Source organism: Phocoena phocoena, chromosome 7 (genome assembly GCF_963924675.1).
Source record: "Phocoena phocoena chromosome 7, mPhoPho1.1, whole genome shotgun sequence".
Classification (NCBI taxonomy): Eukaryota; Metazoa; Chordata; class Mammalia; order Artiodactyla; family Phocoenidae; genus Phocoena; species Phocoena phocoena.
The window spans coordinates 91081980-91107120 of NC_089225.1; positions in this window are offsets into that span (position 1 = coordinate 91081980).

The following is a 25141-nucleotide window of genomic DNA, read 5'->3' on the forward strand; positions in this document are numbered from 1 at the left end:
TCTTCCTCTAATCTCTCCCAACTTAATCCAGCCCTCACAGTGTCAGGATACCTATCTTCCTAAAAAAAAAAAAATCTAATTAAATTTCTTTTCCTTCCCTATTCATGCTAGAGGATAAAATCCAACTCATCCACATAACATTTTTACTACAAACCTATCCCAACCTGCCTGGCCATCCCATTACCATTTCTTGTCTCTGACCACTCAACCCTCTAGAATACTCATTTGCTTCCAAATGTCCCCACCTCCGCTCTTGCATTCCCTGCCTGGAATACCCTTCTCCTCGCTGCATCTGTCAAAGCCTTACTCCTTCACGACCAAAATATTTGGACAATCTCTCTCACCCTCAGAGCTTATAAAATGTCATTTCCTTTTGTACCCTTTGTCTTTAAATGTTTGGGGTTTTGTTATTGCTGAGGGATATGCCAGGTAAGCCTCTATGTTGAGCGTGCCATATAACAACAAGCCCCAAAGCCCCTTCTGCACACCTCACGTAAGGTGCATTCTGGTGGGTTTTTACCTCGCTTCTATCTACCATTTGTCCCCCAGGGAGGCTTTCTGACACAGAAATTCATCCCTTCTGTGTCAACCCCAGTGCTTGAAAAAGGATAAGCATTCAAGTGTTTGCTGGATTTTACTGATGTGTAAACATCTGCATTGGTAGGTTGGCCAAATTCAAGCTGATTCACAGTCATAGGAGGTGCCCATAGAACAATTTTTGAAGACCATTGAGTCTAACGGTTTTTAAGCATTTTCTGTTTCTTTGTTTTTCTGGCTTGCTTTTAGTAGAGCAATCCTGTTTTCAACAAGAGGTTTATCTGCAAGCCCAAGATGCAGAACAGATAAGAACCATTCATGTTAAAGCCTGAGGAAGCACAACCACAAACTTCCCCCTCCCATCCCCTGCCATTAAAGGGAGTCTGAAGAACACAGTTTAAAATCCACTTCACAAGTTAAAAAGTACAGAGGAGGAAGATACCCCAAATTCTAACACCCAGATCTTACATTATTTCTAAGTTTTATCAGAAGCAGACATTGCACACTCCATATTGTCAAGTGAAATAAGTTCTTAAGCGTATGAGAAGTACCTTATGGCTTTCCAGAGAAGTTACATGGTTTCTAGTAACACTCAGTCTCTAATATGCCTATTTTTCAAGTTATTCTGGAAAGTGACTTGCTTAAAGGCAACACATTGCAGTGTTTATGTGTTGGCCTTTTTGCATGAGCTCATTTTCTGGGGTGGGAGTGAAGCTAGGAGGTCACAAGATGGGGAAATGCTAGACTGCTAGATGGTAAAAATTTCTCAGTTTAGTAAAAATATTGCCGTGTTCCTTGGCTGGATGTAAGGCTGAGTGATCCAATGAACTATGGGGTTATGGGCCAGGGTACTTAGGAAGAAAAGCAATAGTAGAATTAGACAAAATAGTATGTCTCAGTCCCGCTGAGAGAGACAGCATTCTTCCCATTTCTCATCAGACCACACTATGACACTGAAGCAGTTAAGACCTGAAAAGAATAAAGCAAGTTCTTAGGACCCCCAAGGATGTTCATCTTTAGAAGTACAGGAAGACATTAGGCTGGCATGCTCCTTGAATGGCAGTGGTGGACACCAAATATTTTTAAGTGACTTTGTTGGTGATGGGCACTAACGTGGCCACCAGATACAAAGTATGTGAACAGACTTGTTCTTGGACATAGTGGAGACTCAAGGCTGACATCCTCTGATGGCAATGGGAACAACAAGCTGGTGACAGAAACACCAAGCTACTCACAGAATGTGGGAATGTTAATGGTTCACTTTCATATTTTCATCAATTATGAGAATTAGGGAATGAAAATAAAGCTGGTAAGTACTCTCTGTAAAACTCATCTCGTTTGAAGGAAAAGTTTTTCTACCTCAGCAGTCTCAACTTTTAGCTTTTGTCAAAAGTTGGTCTGAAGCAATTAATAATGGTGAGGGGGCTTCCCTGGTGGCGCAGTGGTTGAGAGTCCACCTGCCCATGCAGGGGACACGGGTTCGTGCCGCGGTCCGGGAAGATCTCACATGCTGCGGAGCAGCTGGGCCCGTGAGCCATGGCTGCTGAGCCTGTGCGTCCGGAGCCTGTGCTCCGCAACGGGAGAGGCCACAACAGTGAGAGGCCCGTGTACCGCAATAAAAAAATAAATCAATAGAAAATAATGGTGAGGAACAGTCTACGGTGCATGCTAAACACCTATCACCATATCGTCTCAAAGTTTTGCCCTTGAGATAACCAGACGGTGCCATCTCGAAGTAACTCACTCTAACTCCCCCACAGAAATGACTTCACAGAGAGCTACTTTAATTTTGTACCGTCGTTTTTTCTTTTCCGTTTTTTTTTTGTTTTTTTTTTGTTTTTGTTTGTTTTTTTGCGGTACGCGGGCCTCTCACTGCTGTGGCCTCTCCCGTTGCGGAGCACAGGCTCTGGACGCGCAGGCTCAGCGGCCATGGCTCACGGGCCCAGCTGCTCCGCGGCATGTGGGATCTTCCCGGACCGGAGCACGAACCCATGTCCCCTGCATTGGCAGGTGGACTCTCAACCACTGTGCCACCAGGGAAGCCCTCGTTTTTTCTTAATCAAGTGTTGATGTCGATGACAACATGCCTACTAAAATGTTGATCACTAACTTTTATATAAAAACTTTGCAATAAATTCACCTTAGAGTTTAGAAAAATGGTAGGAGGTAAATGATTTTACTGAAAACATCCATGCATTGTATCTTTTTTGGTTTCATTGTATTCTTCACCAGATGTTCATGAGGAGGGAAGTATCCATTTTACAGATAAACAGAGCAGAGCTCAAGTATGTTACAATTTGTCCAAAGTAAATGATGAGTGAAGGGCAGGACAGAGATCAGAACTGACCTCTGTCTACCCTCACTGTCCATTCTACTCTCCCATTGCCTCTCGACAAAATGTTCATTTCTCCTGTACAGATTCTGAAAACAATGGGAATCTACTGGATTTCTCTTTTTATATGTCTTCTAGAGAATTCTTAAATGCCATAGCTCTGGGGTTCTAATATAAGTTTTTACCCTTATTCTATTAGCTAAATTGTTCTTGTAGCTTTTCACATCGTTCCTAAAATCTTTTTGGAAAGTAGGAGGACATAAGTAACCAATTTACTAAGCATTTACCCTGGAAAATTCTACTTTTAACCTTATGATTCAAACTAGAAAGTAGGAGCTTTATATATAGTAGATAGTATTGGAAGTCACTTTAAAGTCAGACTTTTTAATATACATTTTACATTTGTCATTTTTATCCATCTTTACTAAGAATGGTACCACATATGCAACTTAATGTAGGCATTTTTTAAAAATCTGGAGGAATAAGCAGAGGTGGAGACCAGTCAGAATCCATCTCAAACCAACACGTCTGCTTGCTCACAAAAACTTACCCAGGAATCCTGCTTGGTGTCCTGGTTATCACACAGCTATCCTTCAGTAAGAGAAAGTAGAATGTTCCCCACCGGACTGCAGTTTTCATTGCATCATATTTTGAAATAAGTCCATGTACGAAAGACATCTGCGCTGACAGTTGTGAAACACTCAGAATCCCATAGGCATACACTGGGAGTTCTATAAGAGAAGGACACGGCTGACTAATGGACAGTGTCAGAGCCATTCAGCCTCTGCACTTGCTTAGCTGAGTAATGAGTCAGGAACAGTTAGGCTGGTCTGTTAGCAAAGGTGGACAAACCAGTCTCAAAACACCAAAGACGCATCATCTAGGAATCTGGACTCAGTGGATTGCTGAATACCAGCTGCTGCCTATAAAAACTGAGTCATCCTGAGAAGTTGTCCAGGGAGTGTATTGTCTAAGGGGAGCTTGAACCTGAAATGCCATAAAAAGTTTGGCAAAATTCATCTGACCCAAAGATTACACTCTAGTTACATGTGTGCTAAAGAGATTTCATCAGCATCCATAAAGATGAGTGGTTCTAACACCTACAAGGTCTGAGATGACATTCTGGAAACTACCCTTGTAGAGGAAGGGCTTCTATGTGTAAGACATATATAAAGTGGGTGTTATCCAAAAGAATCTTTCAGGAGACTCAACAGGATAATTTCTTTTGTTTGTTTAACGAACCAGGATTCTTCAAAGCAGAAGTAGTATCTAACACAAACAAACATTTATATGTATTTAAAAGCCTTGGTATTTTAAAAGTTATACCCCAGTCTAATAAAAGGAACTGATTTTAAAACAAAACCCAAACAATTCTTTAAAGACAGAGCTTATCATTTGGTATAGGTTAAGAATGAAATATATTATTTTTATTTCTAAATTTTGATTTCAATAAACATGTGCTCCTTTCTTGGGCAAGAGTTTTGCTTAGGAAAATACAAGTTCAATAGCCTTTTCTTCATTATTCTAATCCAGACATTGCCAAGGGTAGAACCTTTAGGAAATGCAAAAAAGAAAAAAGAAGAAAACAATTTTTTTTTTTTAAAAGGCTGAAAGAGAAAAGTGAATCCATAGGCTTATGTTACGAAACCACAGACATAACTGGGGAGAAAACCTGGGGACAACAGAGTGCCTTCTGGATTCTCTCTCTCTCCCACATGCCTGCCTTGCTCTGGGTCAGCTTTAGTCCCTCAGCCTGGCTCTGAACGGGACACATCCGTGGGCAGCTCAGAGTTCCCAGCTCAAGAGCTTGTAACCAGAGACGATAAGAAGGCTGCACCACTAACTCTGGTTAGACAAAGTCAGGAAAGGAACCTGGTAACTCAGTATGGGTCACATATTCACACCTAGACCAATCGCCATAGTATACTCTGCTTAGAACAGCCAAAATCACAGTGACCAGGGGAAGAGGTGAGTCCGATCGGCAGCCACCATCAGAACCACATCATCAGAGTTGAGCAGAAATTCTTTTGAGTAGGCAAAACAATCAATATTTACTCCCCAAAGTATTTACAGTTAACACTGCGATTACCCCAAATGTGTCCTTTATAAGTCTACATACCAGTTTTACATACCCTTGAGTGCATATGTACATATATATACCCTTATATATATATTCTGTGTGTAAATACATATACATCCTAAGAAGCACTCTTTGTATTTCTGCACTTAAAATAAATTTTCAAATTATACACATTTAGTACAAAATGAGTTGTGAAATGTTGTTCTGGCAATCTCTCAAAGACACAATAGAAACATTTTTATGTACGGGACATTTCCTTTGGGTACAAAAATCACTGAACTTTAACATTCAAGATTTCATTCAAAGGGGAAAAATGTGAATTTGGGGACACAGAAAGGCTACTACAATTGTCTTCGTAAACAATACAGAAAAATATGTATTTCTGGTAAATAAGTAAGGCCATATCTTCAAAATCTGCTTTAAAATATTTTGGAAAAGATTATGTTCTATAATATTCCAAACTGAATTCTAAGCTGAGGAGATAAAAAAAATTTTTTAATTAAAAAAAAAAAAACAAACATGGGCTTCCCTGATGGCGCAGTGGTTGAGAGTCCGCCTGCTGATGCAGGGAACGCGGGTTCATGCCCCGGTCCGGGAGGATCCCGCATGCCGTGGAGCAGCTGGGCCTGTGGGCCGTGGCCGCAGGGCCTGCGCGTCCGGAGCCTGTGCTCCGCAGCGGGAGAGGCCACAGCAGTGAGAGGCCAGCATACCGAAAAAAAAAAACAAACCAAAAAACCAGTAGATGAATCAGTAAATCCAACTTGGGATGTGTTGAAAGATGTCAAATTAAGAGATCATGCACAGACTGTCATGATCTTCCACGTGAGTCAGACTGCTCATAGCAGCCATGTGGACTCTGACCAAGCCATGCTCTGGAAAGCAAGTTTCTGACCTCAACAGGAAGTATATTCTGAACTTCAGGCCAGAAGTAGGTGTAAGTAAAAACTCTATGTAAACTAAGGGTACACAATGAAGCCAGAGGTCAAAAAAGGGTCCTGAATTCATATCAGATAAGGTGCTTGGAGTCAGGGGCAGCCCAGACACTAGAGGTCAGTGGAGAAGGCAGCAGCCCAGAGGGCAGAACAGACCCTGTTACTGGAGAGAAGAGCAGAGAGTCCCCTGCTTGGCATACCACTCATACAATCCTAGAAATGAGCAAGTTATCATATGCATTATGAAATCAGCGTATTTATTAGAAACAAGTACAAACCTGGTGTAAGATTTCCCTTAGTTGAAAAGCTGAAGTACCTTCTAGGGGTTTTCTCATATCTTTTCTGTATCTTTTCATATCTTCTTCTGTTTGTGTATGGACCAAGGCAACAGGGAAACTGGGAAGCAAGGCAGGGCACCAAATGGCAAAAGAAGGATTAAACAACAACAGTGAAAATGCTGGCCTCTAGCCACTTGCACCTGGTAGAGGGTGTCAAGAAAAAAACCACAGATGTATGCCTTGAGCTTTTGCAAGTCTAAAAAAAAAAATCTATTAATTCTTTCAACAAATATTTATTGAGTATTCATACCTGTCAGGCAGTTTGCTAGGAGGTAAGGATGCAAAGATGCAGAAGACACAGTTGCTTCCCACGAGTAGATTTCAATACCTAGGGTGAAGCCAGCAAGTAAAATGTATATTATGAGTAAATGTCTAACCAAGGTATATATTACTATAAAAACCTAAATGAGGGAGCATTTCACTCTAACTGATGAAAAAAAATCAAAAGGCTAAATTTAAGTTTAGAAACTACAAATGGATAAAGAAATCATGTCCAAACAGATTTCTTGTACATGTTGAATACTTCCTGCTTTGGGATGGGCCAGAAATATCAAGATAACAAGTTGAGTGCATTCTGCTGAAACCAGGAAGTAAAAAGGACCATGAAAAATAAACCTAAAAAAATAATGAAACGAATACTTGAAAGATTTAATACACAAAAGTGGGGCTGAACTTGGAATGAGACATAGGAAGGAGACAGGCGTACTTGCTCCATAGGAAGGAGACAGGCATACTTGTTTATTTTCAAGATATCGGTTCACCAACTCAATTTAATGTTTGCTCCCTTCAGTCTAGAAATCTTCCAAAAGAGTAACAAGAGTCCTAATCTATCCCTTATTCAGCAAGACTTGCAATACAGAGAACTACAAAAAAAAAATTCTTCCAGGCTCCACCCGCCCCCCTTCTTTTCTCCTTCCATGACCTCTTGTAAGTCTTTGATCATTTGAAAGGAATGTGTGGGTGGTGTGTAACCTTTAGAAACGTTTTTCTGCCAATTTACTATAGGGAAGTTTTTCTTTTTTTCCCTTTGCCCTAAGTTCTGCACAAAACCGTGCCCCACTGCATTGTGCAAAGCTGTTCAGAGTCGTCCTCGAAAGACTCCAGTGAAAAGAGAATGGAGTTGAGGCTGTGAAACCAGACAGCACCCCCTCAAAACCAGATCTTTGCGGCCCCAAACAATTCTGTCTCTTTGTGTGGGATAGCTAGTGGTTGGTGAGTCATGTTACCAGGTGTATTTATAGACCATGAATTAAAAATAAATAAATAAAAAAGCAGTTATCGCCTCTCGAGAGTCTCAGAATGAGCAAAGAGACTAGCCAAAGGAATGTCTGAAAATCCGAAGTGTCGCTATTATGAGAGAGCAGTCTAAACTCAACAGACCAGCCTAGGATAAAAGAGTTCATTCAAAAGACAGGGATTCTGGCTGAGTCCTCTGCGGAGTCCACAAGATTATTCACACAATGGCTTGCACTTGAAGAATGATCAATAACGTTTTCTGTGGAATCACTAGCAACGAGTATCAATGAACTAGGTGGTTCTCGTTTGTTTCCTGCATCTATTTCTCCTTTAAGTTTGAAACATGCGTGGTGTCTAAGAATGTTATTCCTTTTCATTAAATTTTCTTGCTTTATATTCACTGCATATTTAAGTTTTTTTAAATTAATTTTATTTTTGGCTGGGTTGGGTCCTCGTTGCTGCACGCGGGCTTTCTCTAGTTGCGGCGAGGAGGGGCTACTCTTCATTGCAGTGCGCGGGCCTCTCATTGCGGTGGCTTCTCTTGTTGAAGATCACAGTCTCTAGGTGTGAGGGCTTCAGTAGTTGCGGCACGTGGGCTCAGTAGTTGTGGCTCGCAGGCCCTAGAGCACAGGCTCAATAGTTGTGGCGCATGGGCTTAGTTGCTCTGTAGCATGTAGGATCTTCCTGGACCAGGGCTTGAACCCATGTCCCCTGCTTTGGCAGGCGGATTCTTAACCACTGTGCCACCAGGGAAGCCCTTAAGTTATTTTTTAAAAACGTAAAACTTGAACTCATGGTAACTACTCTATTGGGTAGAGAAGAGCTGGAAATGGTAACTGAGTAACGAATCCCCTCCCTCAAAAAATCACCTAATGACCTGATAAATCAAGTTACCAACTAGTAACCTGAGCTGGAAAAGGTTTTATTTCAGGAGCTCAGAACCACTCAACCACTTCTGAACCGCTTAGAGTAACTTCCTCAGGTAGGCCTAGTGAGGGACCCAAAGGGCAGTTTCAGTTTTTTGTTTTTTTTTTTTTTTTTTTTTGCGTTACGCGGGCCCCTCACTGTTGTGGCCTCTCCTGTTGTGGAGCACAGGCTCCGGACGCGCAGGCTCAGCGGCCACGGCTCACGGGCCTAGCCGCTCCGCGGCATGTGGGGTCTTCCTGGACCGGGGCACGAACCCGTGTCCCCTGCGTCGGCAGGTGGACTCTCAACGACTGCGCCACCAGGGAAGCCCCAGTTTCAGTTTTGAAACAAGAAAAGTTAGGCAGTGGTGGAGAGGTGGATGTAAAGCATAAATACACACTTCAGGAGAAAATGGTATTGGCCATTGAAGCCACTAGGTTTCTGCAGTCACTTAAAAGTGGTCTGTGAAGTGGATGCACTTAGCCAAAGGATGTGCAAAATCACCCATTTTAATGAGGGAGAAAAAAATCAGAACTTAGATTTATATGTATTTTGTCTAAGAAAAGAACTTAGACTTTACTAATATTTAATATATAGATAAAAATCAACATATATAGAAAATATACACATGGTTGTGTGTTTTGTGTTCAAATATCTTTTTCTGTTTGGCTTTGGTTACTCATTGGCTTTTTGTATCATTTTGTCTGTTTCACTCATCAATGCTTCTAAAGTTTTAGAAGAGGGCTGGGATATGGAGGCATTCAAAATACTGTGTTTTCTTGAGTGAATTGGAATATATTTGATTAGAAAGACTGAAGACTACTGGGTTAAAATGGAGTGTAATAAAGGTGAGGTTTTTCAAATGATTAAATCAGATTCAAGCATCAAATAGTGCTGATGCTTTTATCAAATTGTATAGATCAGAAAGGCACCCATCAATGGCTCGCATCAGGCATCAAGTCCTTGGGATAAGGAAATGATTAAGCAAACAATTCAAGGTCCAAAACAGGCCTCTCTGCCAGCCAGAGAGGGAAGCATCTTTACCTGGAGTTGGACACCAGAGAAGACTGGGGAGGCTGAGGTGATGGAAGTGGGTCTGGGGGAGCCTGTTGATTCTAAGAGATCTGAGACCCATAAAAATCCCAACCATCATCATCAAAAAGACATTAAACTACACAAAATCCACCTTAAACCAGACTTGAAAAGTTGCCACATCTTCTCAATTTAAAAGAAAAAGGGAAAGTCTTAGACACTGGGTAAAATAAAAATAAAAACCACAGCTCCTATTAAGGAAAAAAAAACATGGATTTGCTAGTCATATATAAATACCATGTCACCTATTTATTACCTGTATAATCTTGAGCAAACTCCTTGACTTCTCCCGCCTCACTTTCCTTATGAATTAAAAAGAATCACTAATACATCTCACAGGTCTATTGATTAAATAAATTAACGAAGCAGTCCCCAAATCTCAGTCTTTCTTATATTTTAAAACTTTGAATCCAACAGCAATAGTATTATTTCACTGTTATTTTTCCCTTAAACACATGTATTTAAAAAGAAAACTTTGTATTATTATACACTATCATGTATCATTAATAGTATCATAAAGATAAATCTATAGCTCCTAAAAGTAAGGGAACCACATCATTCAGTTGCCTGAACAGTTTATTCCTATTGTCCCGGTGTAATTATTAATACCTTTTCTTTTACTTACAAAAGTATTTCAGTCTAGACAAGAAATGATGGGGTCACTCTGCCTAAAACTATCTGTGTACCCCCAAGGGTGTACTTAGCATTGGAGAACACTGACTCACGTGTGAGACATGCCGCCCAGAGTACCTGGCATGTGGAAATCAATCAAACGTGAGAGTTTTCATCCTTCCCTAGAGTGCATGTGAGATGGGAATCATGGCCCTAACAGCTCTAGAGGCTACAGAGAGAGGTGGTGGTCACAGGGGGGACAAATGCTGTGGGAGAGCGGGGCACAGAGCCAGCAACAGCTGTGGTCACCGTCCTTTCATGTCCTATCCTCCCAAGTGAGTTATGAGAAACAGATATGTATTGGATACTGGGTGATTCGTGTGTAGGTATATTAATGAGTGAGCACAATTTAGCATCTCCAACAGGTGATCTGCGACAGAACACCTGCAGACATAACAAACTTCCAGTTGTAAGATAAACAAGGATATAAAGTACAACATGATGACTGTAGTTACCACGGCTGTATGGTATACTTGAAAGCTGTCAAGAGAGTAGATCCTAAGAGTTCTCATCACAAGGAAACAGACGTTTTTTCTTTTACTTTTTTTTTTTTTTGTATCTATAGGAGATGATGAATGTTAACTAAACTTACTGTGGTTATCATTTCACAATATATACTAGTCAAATCATTATGCTGTACACCTTATATTTATATAGTGCTGTATGTCAATTATATCTCAATAAAACTAGAAAAAATTAAATTAAAAAAAAACACCTGAAAACATAAGACAGCAAGGTCTTTTTCTCTCTGTTTGTGTTTATATATATATATATATATATATATATAAACAAGAATTTATGAGACACTAAAAATTGTGACGAAAATCCAGTTGTCTTCCTCTGAGCTCAGACTGAGTTAACAAATTTTGGTGGCGATTGGGGGGCTGATTTCAGATTCTCTCTTAGACTTGCTTGAATTTCATGGATGATAAGTGCACAAGAAGCAAGCATGTGTATAAAACTAAAGTTTCCTTAGCATTTGAATCGACTTACCTCTTATAGTCTAGAAAATATCTTCTGGAAATAAATGAATGATCACTGCTATTATAGTTAAAACCGAAAATATTATGACAATAATTATTGAAAGAAAAAGTTGAATTGTTGAGTAGGTATATAAACCAACCCTGAGAGACAGTGTTTGCATACCTCCTGTCTTCCAATGAGAGTTGTAACCTTTACAAGTAACATCTTGATTTTGGCAGTGAGTACCAAGTACCCTAAGGCAAAAAGAATGTTTCTGAAAGTAGAGTAAAATGAGTAAATCTTAAAATAAATCCCATGTGTCTAGGTATAGAGCTTATATTTTAAACTAGTAGGTAAATTCCTCTTCATTCAGTAACCATCTCAATTCCATGACAAAATCGATGCTGGATCGTTCTATTAATAAGGGTGTTGAGTAGCCCTTATCTACATTTAATATATATTAAAAGTGTTACAAAATTTTGTTCTAAATAAAAGCATTGTCCATGTGAACATACTAAATATCAAAAAAGGTAACAGAAATAACTAGATGATTAACAAGCAAAAGCAGATAAAGGAAAATATGAGCCCTTTAAAAGGTCAAAGAAAATTTTCTACTAGCTAGAGTTCTGTGCATTTGCCCTCGGAGGCTTTCTGAAAACTCCTTTGGGGCAAAATACCTTTCCAAGTGAAGTAGTTTTGAAAGTGGTTTCAACTCTTCTGATGTGTTACTGTCTAAATCAAGAAAACACTTCCTTTGTCTGCTTATCAGTAGGTGCTTGAGTATGCAGAAAGGATGAGGTTCCACGTGGAAGGTACTTCCCCAATACCTTGTAACCTGTAGTTCTAAATGCTGGTCTGTTTGCACATTGAAAAGGTAGTTTTAAAACAAGCACAGGCATTTTGTGTAAAAAGATATCCTGTGTGGTTTTTCTTTAGAATAAAGGGGAAAAGATTGTAAAACATACTTCATTATAAGCTGGGATCTTGGGTATAGAGCAGTTTTTTGTTTTGGTTATTCTCTTAGAGGAAATTTTTCTTTAAGGTTAAATTGAGGTTACCTCTAAGCAAAATAATGAAAATATGGAATAGGATGAAATTCACACTAGACTTTTGTCTGCTTTTACTGTTAAATTTCACTCATTCATACAGTCACTATAATCCTTGTAATTTGTTGTTACCTTTTCCAGAATCATTTAATTTTTAAAAAAATTTTTTAAAGTATGTTATTTATACTAGAATACAACTTTTATTTATTTATTTTTTTTATATATTTATTTTTGGCTGTGTTGGGTCTTCGTTTCTGTGCGAGGACTTTCTCTAGTTGTGGCAAATGGGGGCCATTCTTCATCGGGGTGCGTGGGCCTCTCACTATCGTGGCCTCTCTTGTTGCAGAGCACAGGCTCCAGGTGCGCAGGCTCAGTAGTTGTGGCTCACGGGCCCAGCTGCTCCGCGGCATGTGGGATCTTCCCAGACCAGGGCTCGAACCCGTGTCCCCTGCATTGGCAGGCAGATTCTCAACCACTGCGCCACCAGGGAAGTCCCCATTACATTTTAAAAGAGCATCCTTGCTCCAAATTGATCTAGAGACTTAATACCATTCTGATGAAAATTTCCAAAAGTGTTGTCAAAACCAACAAGCTGATTCTGAAAGTTATATGGAAATGCAAATGACCTAGAAATGCCAAAGCAATTTTTAACAAGAGCAAAGTTGAAAGAATTACACTACCTGATTTCAAAATTCACTATAAAGCTATGTAATCAAGACAATGTGGTAGCAAAAATTAGACATATAGGGACTGGGATAGGAAGTCCAGAAACAGAGCCATGCATATAAGGTATTTGATTTTAAACAAGGTGCCAAAGCTAGCCTTGTCTAAATGAGAACAACTGGATGTCTGTATGAAAAACAACAACTTTGACCTTATCTCATACTATAAACAAAAATTAAATGGATTCTAGATCTAACTGTGAAAGTTAAGCTACAAAACTTATAGAAGAAATATATGAGAAAAATCTTTGTAACCGTGGGTTAGGCAAAGATTTTTAGGTACACACACACACCATGAACCATAAAACAAAACAAAAAGTAAAGCCATAGATTGCTAGAATTCATTATCTAATAAAGGACTTGTATTCAGAACATACAAAGAGCTTTTACAACTCAGTAATTTTTAAATTTGAATGGATTTATAGCCATTTCACCCAAAATAATAAGAATTGCCAATATGACTGACCAATCAGTGAAAAGATATTCAACATCATTAGACATAGAAGAAACATAAATTAAAACCACAATGAGAGGGCTTCCCTGGTGGCGCAGTGGTTGAGAGTCCGCCTGCCGATGCAGGGGACGCAGGTTCGTGCCCCGGTCCAGGAAGATCCCACATGCCGCCGAGCGGCTGGGCCCGTGAGCCATGGCCGCTGAGCCTGCATGTCCGGAGCCTGTGCTCTGCAATGGGAGAGGCCACAACAGTGAGTGGCCTGTGTACCGCAAAAAAAAAACAAAAACAAAACCACTATGAGATACCACTACAAACCCACTAAAAGAGTTAATTTTAAAAGACTGATAATACCAAGTGTTGTCAAGGATGTGGAGCAACTAGAATTCTCAATGCTGTAGATGGGAATATACAATGCTACAACTATTGTGTAAAATTACGTATACATGTTTCCTTGTGGGAGTAATATTATTACCTGGGTTAAATAGGCCTTTACATCTGAGGTTTCACAGGACCTTAGGCTCTCTATCCAGGTCAAGTAGATGGTCATGTTTACTATGTGACTCTAAAAGACAGGGAAGACCTTTTCTCAAGTTTTGGCAACTAAATGTCTTTCTCTTTCATTCGATTTCCTGAGCTAGTGTTCTAGAAGTCATCTTTAACTTTTTCTTTTCCTTCATTTCCCACCCTTTCCACACTCAACAGCCTTTCTCCTACCCATCCCCATTACTAATATCCCTGTTTTACACCAGCCCTTATCATATCATGCACAAACTTTTTATAGGTTTTTTCTTTTATAATTCTTTCCATCTAACTTTCCTTCTTATAGCATGATGTTTGACCCATACAAGATACAATATGTAACGTGTCAAAGTCTAAAGCATAATACTACAAGGAACAGCATCTAAGCCAAGACTAGAACAATGGACTTGCATCATCTACCTATGTGCCCCTCTCCTGGCCTATATCCTCCTTCTCCCTAGAGGTAAGAACTGTCTTGAATGTTGTACAGCATTATTTCTTTGTTCTTTTATGCTTTATAATTTTATTAGATACAGTGTTTTAACTAGACTTTCTGCTGCTAGAGCAAATTATAGCATTTCCCTTTTTCAACTCTTAACTGTCTATGTGATAAATTAAAACTCATTTGCATACAAGATTATTCACAATATTGTTCCTCTTACCTATGCAGTCTCAACTTCTGCCACACTTCCTGACCACAGCAAGTATTCTATATACTTTCATATCAGCTTTCATTACTCACTGGAGCAACCTGTGAGTTGAAAACAAACAGCTCCCCAGCCTTACTTGCCCTGTTCTTGGCTTCATCAGAAGTGAATGTGGAAAATCAAGGACTTTTTTTAAGATGATGGGAAGATTACCAAGAAAATATATTCTGATGAAATTCTCAAAGCAAGTTCACACTTTAGTTAGCAATGTGTGTTTTGCATTCATCAGAGCTTTTGATCCCAAATCATAAAAATCTATCCTAGATATTGACACTAAATATGGGACAACCTTCTGTACTCCTATTTCCATGTCTTAGAGTCATATGGATTAGGAAGTGTCGAGATAGACACATATTTAACAGATTTACCAGTTTCATTTTGTGGAAGTATCTTGAAACGAATCTTGAAGTTCAATGGAGAAGTTCGAAAATATTAGCTTTTAATTATGCTCTTCTTAACAGATAATAAACTTTGAACTTCAAGCCTAGTTATAGGCTATTTTAAGTTAGAATAACATACAGAAATTTGGCAGGTGTCAAGAAATCCTGAATTACAAATGGACAAGAAAGGATGGGTAGGTCCTTAATTATAAAAATTCCGAATTGGCACATATGCAAATCAAGCATTACACTTAACAGAAATTGATTTACCTTTCATTACCTTTTAAAAATTTTAGTTCCTCAGTCAGTAATTCATATTTTTCCTTTGTGTAGTCATTTTTATTTCTACAAGTCAAGTGAATGATAGTCACAGCAATCCTGAGGGTGTTTTAATCATCACTGTTGTTACACACTCACCCCAAATAGGGAGTACCTAATGTGTTAGTAACTCTCTGTATGTGTGACTCTTTCTAATCATATAGTGACTATTCCTATACCATTTCAGATTTATATTTAGAGTAATGAGCTCATATATCAAAATGCATTTCAGGGCAACTCCTGGCATAAAATATAATAATTTGAATGCAAATAAATTGAGCTTATGTTTCATGAATTTATTCTGATTCATCTTTAACTTTTGCTGAACTTTTACTTCATACTTGATACTCAGCTAGAAACTATAAAGACTATAAAAATGAGATTCTTCAATCTTAGTTTTTAAAGAAGTTACAATCTGATTGAGAGAACCGAAGATATACACACCTAGAGGGGTGGGATAGGGAGGATGGGAGGGAGGCTCAAGAGGGAGGGGATATGGGGACATGTGTATGCATATGGCTGATACGCTTTGTTGTGCACCAGAAACTAACACAGTATTTTGAAGCAATTACACTCCAATAACGATCTGTTAAAAAAAAAAAAAGCAAGTAAAGGACTTGGCTACATTTAAGATAATGCAGAACAAGTGAGGTACCTGAAAGAATGTGAACAAAGAAATTATCAGCGTAGAGGGAGACAGGAAAACAAAGTCTTTAGGGAAGTATGCACAAAGGTCAGGAGCATTTCCTTAACTCATTCCTGGGACTTAGGCTACGCTTAAGAATAAAATAGAAACACTAAATAAGAGGTCTTATTTAGTAAGGTTGGTGCCTTAATTTGAGTAGCTCTAACAAGTTACCATAGACAGGTAGCTTAAACAACAAACGTCTATTTCTCAGAGTTCTAAAGGCTGGACAGTCTGAGATAGAGCAACTGGCAGATTCGGTGTCTGTTGAAGACTCACTTTCTAGTTCATAGAAGACTGTGTCCTCACATAGCAGAAAACTGAAAGAGCTCTCTGGGGTCTCTTTTATAAGGGCATGAATCGCATTCAGGAGGGCTCCACTCTCATAGCCTAATCACCTCCCAAAGGCTGCACCTCCTAATACCATCACATTGGGGGTTACAATTTCAACATATGAATTTAGGGGGATACAAATATTGTCTATAACAGTTGGTGACACAGTAAGCCTAGTATGGGCTCTGAGGTTTTAACGTAGGTAATGAAATAATTATGGGCTCTATTAACCATAAAGGGTGTCACAAAGAGTGAGACTTTAAAAACCTGCTGAGGAAAATTGAAACACTAGCAACTTCTTAGTTTTCATGATATAGGAAGCGAGTTGCCCCGTAGGTGAATCCTTTGGAAGGCCTGTCTAATTAACAGATAGGACCTTTGGTGAGATTTACTCCAGAGACTAGCTGATAAACTGTGTGCTGTGTGTATATGTGTGTGTTTAATTTAATAATTTGGTTATGAATTTTAACTTAGTTCTATCAAAATGTGCTATCAAAAGCATGTCATAGTTTTAAAAAATAAAAGCTCTCCTTCCAAAGCATCTATTCTTTACTTTCTTCTTAATCTTCAATAGGACCCACTGTGGTAGTTGGATGAGATAAGGTGACTTTATACATTGAAAACCATTTTTGGTCATGGATTTTGTCATATGGAGCCAGAACTGTTTGAAAATGAGGTGACAGTGTTGCTCTAACAGGCTCCCGAATTGTTCTATGACTGGGATTATTGCTCCTCCTGGGCAGGAAACCATGACAGGTGGCTCAACTGATTTACCAGAAGCAGTAATTGTTTAATGTGAAGGCTGTCAAGTTTCATTTTCCTGGTGCTGCTGTGCTTGCAGAAATTTGGCTAGTGAGTTAGAGAAAAAGTCAACTGGGAAAAGAAATCAATGCTGCTTGAGTGCCACTGCCTATCCTCCAAGACACCTCTTAAAATGCTCTGCCCCTTGGCTTTTGGTTATTCTCTTTAACTCCCTTCCTCAGCTGTCTTGTATTTTACAGTTTTCAATTCAAAGTCCTGCTTGAATGTCTTCAAAATGCACAGGTACCTTAACACTTCCTGACACCTACTAGATAATTCTACTTGGCTGTCCCACCGGAATCTCAATCTCAATATATCTAAAATTAAACCAATTACCTTCCCTGAAAAATCAGCACCTTTCCCTGACTTTTATATCCCTGTTAACTGCTGAACCATATATACAACCACGCAGACATGAGCCTTCAGAATAACTTTTGACAGGATAAAGGGAACTATTTTGGTGGGAGAGTCAGGAAAACACCCAAAATGAAATTTATAGTACACAAAACATAGGTGCCTTCTACATTTTACTCTGCCTAATAAATAGATTTAAATACGTTGCTTACACCAGGCTATGCCCCAAAGTTAGTTATGAAGTTCAAGGTAATTCTCAAAAATCTTTAATTTCTTAACTGTCTGAGCTATTTTCAGTGCTAGTAAATCAGAAGGTTAGAATAAAGAAACATGAGCATTGAAGAGTAAGAATTTGCCAAATTTTACAATACTGTTGATGGAAGAGGGTGCCCCAAGAGTAAATATTTGTTTTAAATATCTTGGCAGACATCCCCTGATAGTAAAGAGGGATGCATTCATCTATCATGATTTTATTATGCTAACCGTTTGGACCATCAAAACTTCTCCTCCAATTAGTCATCTCTCTGATAATTCTTTCCACATAAACGTAATACAACAGGCAGGCATCAAAACAAATGGAGATAATGCCATACACTACAAGGTATCGTGAGGATTTAATCAGGGATCCTAGATGAGTTGAAGCTAAGAGCTGGATACACCTGGTGTGTGGCATAAACAATGCATATGTACCCTGACCACAATCAACATCTTCACCATATCTGTTTGCCAACTCCACTGTTTCTGTGGGTGCTTGGAGTGTGGTCTGATACTGTCCAGAGGCACGCAGTGCCTTATGTCTCTATGTTTCACATTAAATTGACATCAGCTTGAGACGTCACCCAGCAGTTTGAGAGGCAGTCAAGTAACCTTAAAGGTCCTACCTCTACATCTGGATCATTGAAGTACTATGGGACTAAGCCAGTGCAAAAAGGTAATTTGGTACTTCCACTTTCAAGAGGTAGGTGCCCTGGCATCTCTCAGACTGTAGCTGCTATCACTGCCATTGTACTTTGCTGCTTCATGGGGCAGGGACTGGATGCTGGTTCTCCACTATCTGCCCAGATCTGCACTTCTGAAGCCAAGAAAAACCCTGCCCAGGCAAGCCTGGTCCTTCAAGAGAAGACTACTGCCCAGTATCCCTACTTTTTCTGAGCCAAGCTTACCCACATGTAACCCATGCCCTGGCTCCCAAGGCTGCAGCTCAAGGCACCCTGTTCCTTCAGTCCTGTACATAACCTTCCTCATCTCAGTCCTACCTCTCATCCAGCATAGGTGTAGACCTCTGCCCTGACTGAACCTGAAACTATTCTCTCTCTTCCCAAGTTTGTGTTTCCATCCCAGGGACAAACTACTTTGCTTTTTTGCCCACCTCTTCCTTTTCTATGGTAACAATTTGATCTATCAGAATCTCAAGATCTCAGCCTTCAGAAACTCAAAAGGGCCTGTATACCTTCCTTTAGGGACACAAAGGACCCAGGTCTTAGACACACAAATTTCTGTTTACCTTCCCATATTGAATAATTTCCATTCTTCCTAATGTACAACCCCATCTCAAGAACAGATTGGAGGTCTTCTTCCTGCAGCAGAGATCAAACAAAACAAAACAAACAGAAGAACAATACACACACAAGTTAATTTCTAAATGGGTCACCATGCTACAGAGATATAAGAGCATCTAATGTTAATTTCTAAATGGGTCGCATTGCTACTGGTGTGTGACAAATCTGGGGCAGGTAACAGAAGCTAAATTGCAGGGATAAAAGGAAAGTATTTGGAAATGACCCACCATGAGTTAAAAAGTCAGCTGAAGAACTGCACTTAACAGAAGAGTCGGTAGACACTGGTAGTTTGGGGGTAGTTTTTAGCTAATTTGGGCCAACCTTTTGGCTTTGCACCCTGGGAAAGAAAAAGTGTTGTGGAGTGCGTGTGGGTGGGTGGGTGTTTTGAACAAAGCAAACCATTTTAAAAAGCTTTTACCCAGCAGGCCTAAGCCAACTCTAATATGGGAATAAAACACAGGGAAAGTGATAGCATCTTCCTACAGCAGAACTAAAGATAAGGTGTGGGTCCCAGAACAACCGTGAAGGTTCAGTAATAGACAGCTCGTGGCAGCAGGGGCAAGAGGTAGCAGGAGGCAAACCAAGGGTAGCACTCTGGTGTAGTGTGCCATTGTCTAAGGGGGTTCAGAATGATGGAGGAGCAAACTCAGCAGGCACCGGGGCAAAGGCAGTCCCGCAGGCAAATTGAAAGTGGCAGTTTGAGCAAATTCACCTCCACAGCAGCAACCAAAGAGTGTTTCCAAAGTCATACAACTGAAAACTAAGATGTAGGCTCCTGCTAACTAAGTCATGAAATAGGTTGTAGGGACTCCTAGAGGGAGGTCATAAAAGGGGAGAAACAGTAAGTACTTGAGGTCTTGGCACCATGCAAGTGGGGGTTAAGGTTAAAGTGACACCAGTATTCTGACCAAACAATAAAATGATTTATTTGAACCCACAAACAGGTGAAGGCTGGTGAGATAATTTTTACATATTTAAATATCCCTAACAAGATAGACGTTAAGCAAACTTTCATTAGTTTACCTCCTCTGTGACATTCTTTCCTGGCAAGTTGTCAGGGGTGTGCGTGTGCATGTGCGTGTGTGTATGAGTTTGGTTGTCAGTTGTTCTGAGCTGAATTACTTCTGGCTAAACTGGGAAAATTATTAGTTTTTAGGACTTCCAGGCCTGAGAATCCAAATCTGGAGCCATTGTAAACCAAGGGTCATTCCCACAGTGTGCATGAGCTATCCAGTGACTCTGCTTTCATAATTTACCTTTAATTCCTTTTCTCCATGTCCTACTGTCAAAATCATAATCCAGATCCTCATTAACTCCCATTTCTCTGTCCAATGAATCTCATACACTGCTTCCATTATGTCTTTTTCTAGCTCCATTATGTCTACCTGGGATGCCTCTAAATCCTACCCATATTTCAAGGACCAGCTCAACTATTACTTCCTTCATGAAGATTTTCCACATCACCCGCCCAGAAATTAACTATCCCTTCCAGGAAATCTTAAGGCTGTTTATTTATGTTACATAAATGGGGCTTCTTTACCTCCTTGTTTGCCAGTTAGTGTGTGTGTGTGTGTGTGTGTGTGTGTGTGTGTGTATATTACCTTACATAGTAATTACTTGGAAAGTTCTAAGGACAAGGACCACATCTTTACATGCTGGCACAGTGTTCCTCACTCATGTTAAACCTTCCTCCCACCCTGTTTGCCACCGATCTCAGGCTGCCAGCTGCCATTTTATTACTTTGTTTTTCTCTTAGGGCAATTCTTAATATATATGTTAGCTACATGTCATATTCATAGAAAATATGGGAGGTTTGAAAGGGAACAAGATTAGAAAAGACTATTTGATTTGCACCAAAGCATGGGTTCCCTCACTCAGGAATGTATTTGACCCTTCAAATCCCCTAACTTTTTTCAATTCTTTCCAAATGCCCCCCATTATCCAAAAGCCTTGGAAAAAACATAAAATAGTGATAAATGAGTTTCCCCACTGGTTCCCACATTATTCTCTTTTCACCTAGACCTTCCACCTCTTGAACAATATCTGATGAACACCATGTTGATGACATACAAGTAGATAATTCAACATCAGCCAAATAAAGTCAAAACTAAATGAGTCAAGCTTTCATGTCAATGTTGCAAATTATACTATGGCTAAAAAAGTCCTTTAAGTACCAATTAGTTAAGTTAACCATTGCTTAAAGCTTAAGGAGGGCCAATCTTCAGTCTTTCAACAGGCAGGTGCAACTGTGCCACTAATCATTCCATCGGTATTTGCACAAGTAAGGCCTCTACAGTACTGCCAAATTCAATTCTATAATTCAAGTAGACAAAAAAATAAGATAAGTGAAATTGATTTCACAAAAGGACAATATATCTCATAGGCATGGGCTCAGAAATGAAACAATTTTTATTCAAGTTTCACTCATTCAAGTTATTAGCTATTTGATCCTGAGCCATCAAAAACAGAATCTAAGGTGGCCTCATTCCAATTTCTAGTAAGCCCCACTCACTAAGTATGTGACATTGATCATACTATATTGTACTCTGGTTTTCTCATCTGGAGATGAAAACTATCTACCTCATAGAGTTATCTGCAGAATTAAATAAAATAATCCATATAAAGCTAAAAATGTCTAGGCCAGAGTTAGTGCTCATTAAATGTTAGCTATTATTTTTATGTGGTAACTCATACATTTATGCTAATACTGTGTCTATAACCACAAAATAAAACTGATGAAAATGAAAATATCAACTATGCATTTTATTCCAGAGACTAAACTGTGAAGAACAAAAGGATAAACAAGCATGCATCTAAAACCTGCAATGATTTTCTAGGAGTCAAACGTTTCAAATTTTGTGTTCACTTACTTTGGTTTAGAACATATGAATCTACTGTAAATGCTAATAGTCTGTGATCTTGAATAATATCAGCGTGTAAACATGCCTGGTGATTCTGAGTCCCAACTAAGAAAACAATATTTGAAATTTGCACAGGGACTAAAGTCTTAGCACAGTCTCAGTTGTACATCTGTGACAAATCAAGCTAATGAAAGACAGCAGATTTTCACAGCAACTCACATTCCTATGATCTTGCATTCAGTGCTCTCTGCTACAAACAATAACCCCAGTTCAGCCATTATATCCTCATTTTCTGGAAACTTACAAATGTATGGATGATTCACTGAATTTTTTTCATTTTCTATTTGAATATGTTGGTGTCATTCAGGGTTGACACAGAGTAAAGCTCCTAAATGACTTACTGATGGGGATAAGAAGCATTTAAATAAACAATTTATATTCCAGATTGTCACATGGATACCTTTTTAAAAGAGAGCAAGTGAAAACATTAAAGAACAAAATTTCCATCTCCTCTTATTATTAATTGAAATGCTTTTCATTAATGGTGATAGAATAAACACATTTACTAGTCAAATGGCTAAGTGTCCATTATCAAGTGCTGATAAGTTGCAAGAAATTGCCCTTCCTAGTGCAGTGTAACCTGAATGCTTTCTGCACTTCCACCAGCTCAGATAAGGTGCACCAAATTATCTTTCCAACTGCAGTTGTGTCACCTGAATGCAATTAACACCTTATTAAGTGTTAAGGCATTTCTGCAGGTAATAAATTAGTCATGGCTCAGTACCTCACAATACTTCTTTAGTACGGTACTTGATACATTCACTGTAGGCTATGGACATGCTAAAAACAAATTCTTTATAGCAATACAATTACAGGGATAATTTTATATTTGTCTTAGTGATGCTGACTGCACAAGCAGTCAGAGGGTGTAAATCAAAGATGTCTCTTTTTGTGACCACAGGGCTTCTTCTGGATTCAGGCAAAATTTAGTGCCAGAAAGCTGGTAAGTGTATTTCTGGAATTTTTATTAAATTTAAGTCACTAAACCATTTCTTTATAAATTTTGTTCCCACTTTCTTTCCTACACTGAAAATCTTAAGATATAAAAAAATTAACTATAATCATGCTAATTAAAAAACTGCAAGTGAATGTGGAGCAGCTCTTAATATTTAAAATACATGAGTAATTTTTAAATTTTATATCCACTTTATATAAATAAAAACTTCACTCATTTGTAAAAAATCCCTCTTCCATTTTAGTTCTACAAGTTAAAGTCCACATATTAACAACTTGTTCCATGAAGAAGAATGAATGGATGAAATATCCTTATTAAAAAATAAAAATATAAATATTGATAATTAAATAGGTTTTACCCCCCACACAAAAATTTTTAGATAATCTCCTTTTGCATTTCTTCTGAGATTCATGTTTTCTACCTGTTTTCTTTCCCTTCCCCTAAAGAATCATCATCAATGATTGAAGGCCTGCACAGAATTTGTACTTTGTAACAACATCGGTTCTTCCAAGGGAACCGGAGAACCTTTCCTGGGTTCAGATGATAGAAGTTATAAGATACTTGATTTCTTCACCAAATACGAGCTCTAGTTCTCCTGCTATAGAAGTGAGTTTTCAGTACATATGCACACATGAGTAAAAAATTCAAGTTATTTGCGAGTAAGCAACTCTTTGGACTTTGCCTGCATATACTGTTAAAATGTAAGCGATGATTTTTTTTTTTCCTTTCCTTGTCAGGAAACTAGGCCCTAGTATTAAGTGCCACATAAATAGCTAATTGGGTGGAATGATCAGAAGATTACATAAACTACTTCTCAGGTAGGAACCTCTGAGACAAGCTACAGAGGAATGTGGGTCAAATGTTTCTTCATCGTTTTCTATGCATATGAAATTAATATTGATATTTCTTAATGAACTCCAGATTGGCAATTTTCAACTTTCCTATTAAACTACAAATCAGACCATGATCACAAAATCTATTAGAAGGTTAAGATCACTCTAGTCCACTCCCTCATAATACAGCTGAGAAATTAAAATCTAAACAGGTTAAATGACTTGCTCAAAGTCACATAGTGAGAACCCAGATCTTATGATGTCTCATCTGGAGCATTAGGGGGATTGGGGTGGTGGTGCATGTGCCTTCTGAAGAAACTCTGGGTGCAATGTTCCATTATTTGTTTTTAAGAGCGGAACCTGGTAGATTAAAGCACATTTTTATATACTATACGCAGCATTTCCTAAGTTTAATACTGATTTTGTTTTGAGCCACATTACAGTAGCTAGAACAGTAAAAATACTTTCCCTATATTGGGACATTTTTATTCTATATGAGCTTTCAGAATACTTCTCCATCTTTTATTTTTTATTTTTCTGATATGTCAGGAGTAAGCCAATAGATTTCTCATGAAGTTTCAGCATTATTAAAAGTGTCCTTACAACTTGCAATTTTAGGTCAGTTTTGCCTCATATGATTTATCAAATCCTAAAATTAACTGAAATTAAACTACAAATGCCGTGTGTGACCCTTTCTTTTTTATCAAAATATAAAGCCTTCCGTAAAATAATATAAAGAATAGTTGAAGACATCTATGAAAAAAAGATATCATTTAAGTAACAGTCATAACATACTAAGAAAAAACTTTTTTTAGAAGATTCTATAACTTTTACAGTTATGGCTGTTTTACATTATAATTTTCTATAATGCTCAAATAATGAGGTTTAAATAGTATTTTTTAAAATAGCCCTTTAGTTGCAGTTAGGTCAAAATTGAGTTAAGGAACGCTATGCTTCAGAATTAGTATATAATTATTCCTTTGGGTCAATGGTATGTTTCCCATAGAGCAATCACTGGTGACTACAGGAATGATTAGTTATATACTAAACAGATGCCTTTATCTATTTCTACTCTCAGTACTGTCCTCTGACTACAACTCTTAAGATTTGATAAACAACAAAGATTAAGACTGTTCTATTGAATATCCAAGATAAGATGCCCATATTACTGCCAACATACTACTAATCAATTTATGAATGAAAATATACACTGACTACGGTTGAGGGCTATTTTTCTGTACAATGATTATCTTCCCCATTGTTGATGTAATTGCACTTCTAGAAATATATATTACGGAAATCAAGACATAGTCAAATATTAATGAAAAAAGTCTTAAAATATCTATTGTAGCATTATCTAAAATAAGCAACAGATGGAAAAAAAAAGATCCTTAGAAGTCAGAGAATTATTGACAAGTAAATCATGGCACATAGTTCTGCTTTATTACTTTTGCTTATTTTTCAAG